The sequence below is a fragment of the Lynx canadensis genome, chromosome C1, assembly GCF_007474595.2.
Source record: "Lynx canadensis isolate LIC74 chromosome C1, mLynCan4.pri.v2, whole genome shotgun sequence".
NCBI classification, from domain to species: Eukaryota; Metazoa; Chordata; class Mammalia; order Carnivora; family Felidae; genus Lynx; species Lynx canadensis.
The window spans coordinates 65,232,917-65,240,140 of record NC_044310.1 but is presented as its reverse complement, the minus strand read 5'-3'; the positions used below and the strand labels follow the sequence as shown (position 1 = coordinate 65,240,140).

Below are 7,224 nucleotides of genomic sequence, written 5' to 3'. Positions count from 1 at the left end.
TGTATGTATGTATGTATGTATACATATACAAACAAACAAACAAAAAGTCTTTTCACACTAATTAAAAAATTACTCTTCCAGGGAAGTAGTGAAGGTATCTTGATCTCTCTCATAAATCAGTATCATTACACTTTATGCATGTCCCCCACACACACCCATCAACACACACTAACACACAAGTATACATATATGCACATACATAGTCTTGTACAACAGCTTGCTGGAGAATTTTATCCAGCAAGGTCCTCATTATCTTGAGGACCAATCAACAATTCCAAATTCTGTATGCAATATTTTCAAGGGCACCTATCAAGTTCATATGTGTTATATGTCTATCTGATCAATTAAATTGTTGGAAGCCATTACAGTGACATTTAACATAAAATTTTGTGTACCACCCTTTATTATTTAAAATATTCCCTTGTTATCACTAAGATGAAGAATGTCTGCAAAGCAGATAGCCTCTGGTCTCAAGAATCAATGAAAGCAAGTCGGTTTGCCTCCATTAAGATCAAAGATCAAAGAACGGTACAAATATACAAACAGAAGTCCATAATAACAAGTCCAAACAGTGTGCAGGGGTAGCCTCAAGGTTGGTGCATGAGCCTTGTAATCAGAAAGACTAGGATTCAAATCCCGGTATGGACACTAATTAGTTTCTGACCTTCAATTTTCTTACCCAGTCTGTGCATCAGTGTTCTCCTCTGTAGGATTCAGATACCAATACTGCCTTCATAGATATGTTGTAAGGATTAAGTGAGAAAATTAGGTAAGCCATTTGGTACAGTACATAGTAAGCATGTGTTTAAAAGCTACTATTTCCTGATGAGAATCATTCACGATGGATTCTGAAATAAACCAAACAGTTCTTATCTAGATAAGATCTTCAAGATGGTTAGTGAGTTACTGGCCAGGTGCCATTTTACCCTCTTTCCAGATACCCAGATACCTTGATAGTGTGATTTGCAAAGCACCACAGAGCAAGGCAACATAAGTCAAAATAGCCAGATATTCTACCAGACAAGCCAAGCCCTTAGGGAAGAGTCTAAGGAAAGGATGGCAAAACTGAGTGTGGGATGGAGCTTTCAAAGTGAGGCAAATTCACTCAATAAATAGTTACAGGACACCCGTGCCAGGCACTGTTCAGAACTGAGAGTACAGCATGGATGAAAATGGGCAAAAACTCTCCCCTGTGGAGTTCACACTGTAGTTCAGGGAAGCAGAAAATAAACAACTAAATTAATAAAATATAAAATATATAATATGTCTGATGGTGATATGTGCTATAGAGGGAAAAATCCAGCAAGGCATGGGAATAAACAGAGCCAGGATGGATAATACTCTCTCAAGATAAAGCAGAAAAACCCATGCATTACTCCATCAATATCAACTCCCCTGGCCCTTGATCCACAAGTAACTGCAGATGACCACACCATTAATTAATACTCAGTAACTATTTTTTGAGTGAATGACATGTCTCAAGAGAAAACCAAAATCTCGAAAATAAAGCAAACTTTACATACTTGTGTCAACTAGGTAGAATTAGTGTCTGGTACACTTAAACACTCAGTAATAGTTGTTGCATAATTCAATGTCTTAGCAAGTAAATGAAAGGATTACAGGTTTTCAGGAAAAGCAATCACAGCTCCATCCACAGAGCCAGGCTGTGTTGTATAGTGACTGCAACATCTATAATTTGAATAACATGTGCCTGATTGCTCACCCATACCTGGCATTCCTCTAAGTACTTTATATGGATTATCTCCTTTGAGCCTTTCAATAATACTGGAGATTCAGGAGAGGAGCCACCCAGTAAAGGAGTTGTGAAAGCCTTCTCTCTTGAGTGGTGCCCTTCCCTGTGGAAAAGTGCATCCTTATCAGTCAATAAGTTGGGTCCTGAGTCAACTTCAGAACACTGATTCTGATCACCAATCCATCAGGTGCTCTTCAAATTGTCAAACACCGATGTTCACAATCTTTCTACCCAGCTGCCAGCTCTTCTCAGCAAACCACTGTTTCTGATAACCCTCCAGTCCAGACTCAGAACTTAGTATCTTTTCTCTTTCAATCATTCTATTGGTGTTATCCAGCACTCACTGTATCCAAACTCTAGAAGCAATAAGAAGGTCCATAAGTTTACAAACAGACCAAGAAAAAAAGCTGAACACTTTATTTTTTTTTATTTTTAGAGAGAGACAGAGAGAGTAAGCAGGAGAGAGGGGCAGGGGGAAAGAGAGAGAGAGAATCTCAAGCAGGCTCCATGCCCAGTGCAGAGGCCAACAGGGGACTTGATCCTACGACCCCAGGACTATGACCTGAACTGAAATCAAGAGTCAGACATTCAATCAACTGAGCCATCCAGGTGCCCCAAGAAGGCTGAACACTTTAAAGTGAAAGAAAGCAAGCAAAGTAATGAACTTGCCCTGTGATGCAAACAACAGGTGCAAGAGAGGACTGAAGACTTTGATTAATACGTTTGGAGGATGATTTTAATTCCCAGGTTGGAGAACCACTCAAGTTGGGAGGACAGAGAGGTCCTGCAGGTTGGTATAGGCAGCTTCACATGGCTAGGAGAAGAGCTAGGTGGAACTGTGTTCTGGCTGCACAAAAGAAAACCCCCAAAAATAAGCCACAGGGTGAGCCTCGTCAGCAGCTGCTTGCCAAGCAAAAGCCAGTCCCAGACAAATCCAGTAGAACCCATGCCTGCCAGCTGGATTCCATCTTCAGTATTTAGGAGATGAAAATCAGTGCTGATTTACAAGAAGTCAGAGCTACCGAAAACCCAAATGCTAGTTAAGAGAAAGAAGATTAGATTTACCAGGAAAAACAAGCTACTACAGAAGTAGGGATGTAACCAGTTCTGGGAACCAACAATGCCCACTTCATACTTTTTTCCAGTGTTTTAAAAGGAAAGAGGCAGCATTTAGTAAGGAAGTGGAGGCAATAGTGCAGATGCACAAAGGAACAGAACTGGAGGGAGGGGGCCTCATGCCCCTGTGCCATATGTGGTCCAAGTTCAATGCTAATCTGATCCTGTTGCTCTCCTGCATATACCCTTCAGCAGCCTCCCACTCCCCTTCAATTAAAGCCTGAGCTACTTCACCTGGCCCATAGAGAGTTGCAAAATCTGGTCCTCTCAGTGGCTTTATCTCACCCTTCACCTCTTCCTTACATATATTCTGAACTTCTCTCATGTCCTCATAGGTGCCTCCATCCCCCTAGCCATTGGGTCAGTGCATGGAACACTCCTCTCCTTCCTCTACCCATTTTCATCTGGCTGCCACCTGCTTATTCTTCAGATCTCCGCTTAAATATCATTTCCTTGAAAAGGCTTTTCTTACCTTCCTCTAGGTTAGATCCCTTGCTCTGTTCTCATAATCCCTATATTTCTGTTTCCATAATACTCATCAACTTTGTGATTAGTACTGATTTATTTATCAGTCTTCCCTTGTAACTAGAGACCTTTGTAAGTGCTCATGAAACACCTGTTAAATTAATCAGTTGATTGAAGTAAAATTTATTTTGTGAACCTAGATGCTTCTTTCTCCCTGAATTCTAAATTGAAAGAAAAAAAAACATTAGGAAACATCTCAGGAGAGAAGAAAAAGGACAATTCCAGCAGTTTAGGCTTTATGATCATCCCATACATTTCCTCACTAGTATGTGCCCCCCAAAACACATTCTATATAACTACCTTCCCACCTATCTCTTCCCTTGCACCCAGATATATTATCTTTCCTCTTTCTAATTTATTATCACTTTCATTCATTCAATGAACATTTATAAAGCAATTTCTGTGTGCCTCATACGGACTCTAAAATTTTTGTTTTCAACACTTCCCAGTTGATGATTTAGGAACTGACTGTAATAAAAATGCAGGTATAAGCAATTTCCTTTTATTTCAGGGGGTAAAAAAAAATGGAATTCAAAAATATATTTAGTGAAAACTTAAGGGGAAAAGTTATGAATCTGAGTTGATGGCAACAGAGAAATCAAGATGAATTGTCTTAAACTTCATTATTTCATTGGGTCACAAGTTTTTTAAAAGTTGGATGTTGTTTCAGACATGGTTTTATCCAGAGCTTTGTATAGTCACCATGCTCTGGCTCCTTTGGGATTCTCTGGGCTCTACTCAGTTTCCAAGATCTCACTTCTTCCAATACACTGGCAGAGAAGCTCTTCACTACCTCACACAAAAGAAAAGAAAGACTTCTTCCCAGGAGTCCCCAGCAAAAATAATTCCTGCCCATCTCTATGGCCTGAATGGGGCCAGATGCTCATCCTGGAACCAGTTAATGATACACACTGTTTGGTTTAAGCCCATCAGGAGCCACCTGTGGAGCCAAAAATGGTGTGCATGCCATGCTGGCTGCACAGCTAAGCAAAGTAGAACATAACCCTAAAGGAAAAAAAATGAAGGTTATTGAAGAAATGAAAAATAGATCCCAAAGAAGCAATCAACAGCTGCTTTTCCAAAGCAGCACTCAAGATTTTCCCCTTCACATGAAAAAATATGTCACCATTCCTGTGTAGCTTATAGAATCCCCACTGATTAGAATTATAAAGAATTATACAGATAGAACACAATCCATCTCTCTCATATTACAGCAGTTAGGGCTGGGAAAAGTGAAGTAAACTGTACCCAGGTTACACATCTAGTTAATGCCATTGAAAGGAACATAACCCAGGTGTTTTTATTTTTGATTCAACATTCTTTCTTGTATGTCAATACTACACAATCAGGGCAAAATGAGACCATATGATGTGTCACTTCTGTTATTCTCTAAACATAGAGTTTATTTGCAGAGAGTATGTTTGTTGGGTTTATGAGAAGGGGGTAAGTAGGAAAGATGAAAGAATGGAAAAGAGAACAATTTTAATATCTTTTTAATTTTAACTCACACAACTTTCTAACACATATATTGACCCAAAAACAAGAACTTTTCTCAGAGCTGAGATAATTTGACACTAGGACATTGGTAAAAAAAGAATCCAGTGCTCACTTCAGGAGCACATATTCTAAAATTGGAAAGATACAGGGAAGATTAGCACAGTCCCTGTGCAAGAGTGGCACGCAAATTCATGAAGGGTCCCATATTTAAAAACAAACAGCAACAAAAAGAATCAATATAATAACAACAATTAGGTTTGTAAATCATGGTCCTATGGCTGGGTGCCATTTGGAGAAAAGATAGGTTGCTGGCTCTGTTCTCAACAGTTGGTGTGTTTGAGACCTGCCAGATAATGTCCATTTGTAATGAACTTGATACAAGGAGGGACTCTTCAAGGTAAAGAGAAAGAACTCATGCTAGTCAATTAAAAATCACAGAGCAACCTGTGCCCTCTAGCCTGTGAACTCTCCTCCAGATCACAGAACTGCATTTCATTTTCAGGGCAGACCAGCTAGCATGGGCTAGCTTTGGGAGTGGGAAGAATAAACAACAGATAACCAAAAGTGCCCTTCTAGAGCTTACCTGGCAAATCTATCCATAGTATTCACACCTCCTCCAGATATGGAGGCAACAGCACACTTAGAGAGTACTTGTCTTAAACCATTATTTACCATTAGTACCTCAGTAGGAATTAGTTTAATTAAAATTTTGCTCACTTTGCTGCCCTACTGCCCTGTCCAGACTGCTCCTAGCTTCTCACCCTCCTCCAGATCTTGCAGTCCACACTCACCTTCTAAATATAAGTTGAATTGTGTAATTACACTGCTTAAAACACTTTGACAAATTCAAGTGTTTCTAGAATAAACGTTGCCTTGTTAAGATGATCCATGAGGTCCAGAACCCACTACCCATCATCTGTTCTTTGCTCTCACCACCCAGAGTCCTGATGCCACCTCCCAAGATACCTTCATTTTCATTCCTTCTTTCCCCTATCCTAGCTGTTTTCTCCACTTGGAAAGCCCGTCAGTGCCTTGACTGTAGAGCACATCCTGACTAGGTCATAAGTCCCAGGGAAAGATTATCTCTCCTCTCAATTTCCCTAGATAATTTCCCTTCAACATCCCCTATAACATTGTAGTTAGGTCTTTTTTTTTTTTTTTTTACCTTTTGGTCTCCTCCATTGAGTTGTTAGCCATTGCACAGAGTAGATGCCCAGTTAATGTTTGTTGAGTTGGACTGAAATCAGTCATTTAATCTATCTCTTACCTTCAAAGCAGAATCAAATCACACTTTCTTCCAAAATACGTCTTAAATTATCCTAACTCTAGGTTCAGTCTATGTCTTGAGTCAATCTGGTTATTCCCTCTATTTAATGCCAAAACTACAAGTGCAGCCCCAAATCAACTCCCAGGACCAAGTGTGAACTGAGCCAAGAGACCTTTAGGTAACTCTAGTCCACATTCAAAAGCTTAGCATCACCCACCTTTGCCCACTAATCCCAACTTGCATTTATTTGTTTGTTTGTTTGTTTGTTTGTTTGTTTAATAAATACCTGAAAGCCTACTTTTTGCTAAGCCCTATATTAAGTACAAAAGAAACGTGGATAAAGAAGTTATGAACCCAACCCTCAGGGAGACCACAGTCTCAATGGGGAAGGTGGGAGGTAAACACGAAACCCTATTACAAATCCTCTATCAGATCTTGCCCAATCCCCAGTCTGTCTGCTTCATTTCTTGTCCTTGGGATTCTTTTTGCCTTGATTCTTATTCCAGAAACCTCAACTCTCTTTCCAGACTGAGATCTTTCAATCCTACTACCGGGATAAAAGCTTTGTCCCTAGATTTCTTTTCCATGTAACCACCCCTTCTGCAAGCCACTCTTGAATGAGAGAAGAAAAGGTAACTTCTTTACAAGGTCACTGATCCTTTGTATCAGGACTCTGATGTGGCTTTCAAGTCTAGCATCTAATATTCTTTAACCTTAAAGTATATAAGATCCAGAGAAGCCAAGATGCAGAACAGCATGGAAGTTTTTTGTGTGTCTCATATCCATGAAATACAGCCAGAACAACACTAAACCATTCTGCAAACATAGAAAACTGATCTGAGGATTAACACAACAATCTGCACAACCTGAACCACAGAATTCAGCAGATACACGGTGTGGAGAGGTGAACTTGGGGAGAGAGAAGCCACAGAGGTAAGGGAAACACTTTTGCATGCATAGAGAGGACAGAGATGGGGGAGTGGGGGGAAATACGGGAAAAGCAACCCTCCCCAAAAGCAACTGGAGAGAAAGTGGAAAATTGGAAACAGCCACAGGGACTGAACTA

General features: G+C 40.1%; 1 non-coding gene across 1 annotated transcript; it reads left to right on the top strand.

The window, feature by feature from the left end:
• Window positions 1–4,995: 4,995 nt before the first annotated feature.
• LOC115522537 lies at window positions 4,996–5,102 on the top strand. The gene has a single exon (XR_003971441.1). It is a non-coding gene; the product is annotated as a U6 spliceosomal RNA (small nuclear RNA).
• Window positions 5,103–7,224: the final 2,122 nt, after the last annotated feature.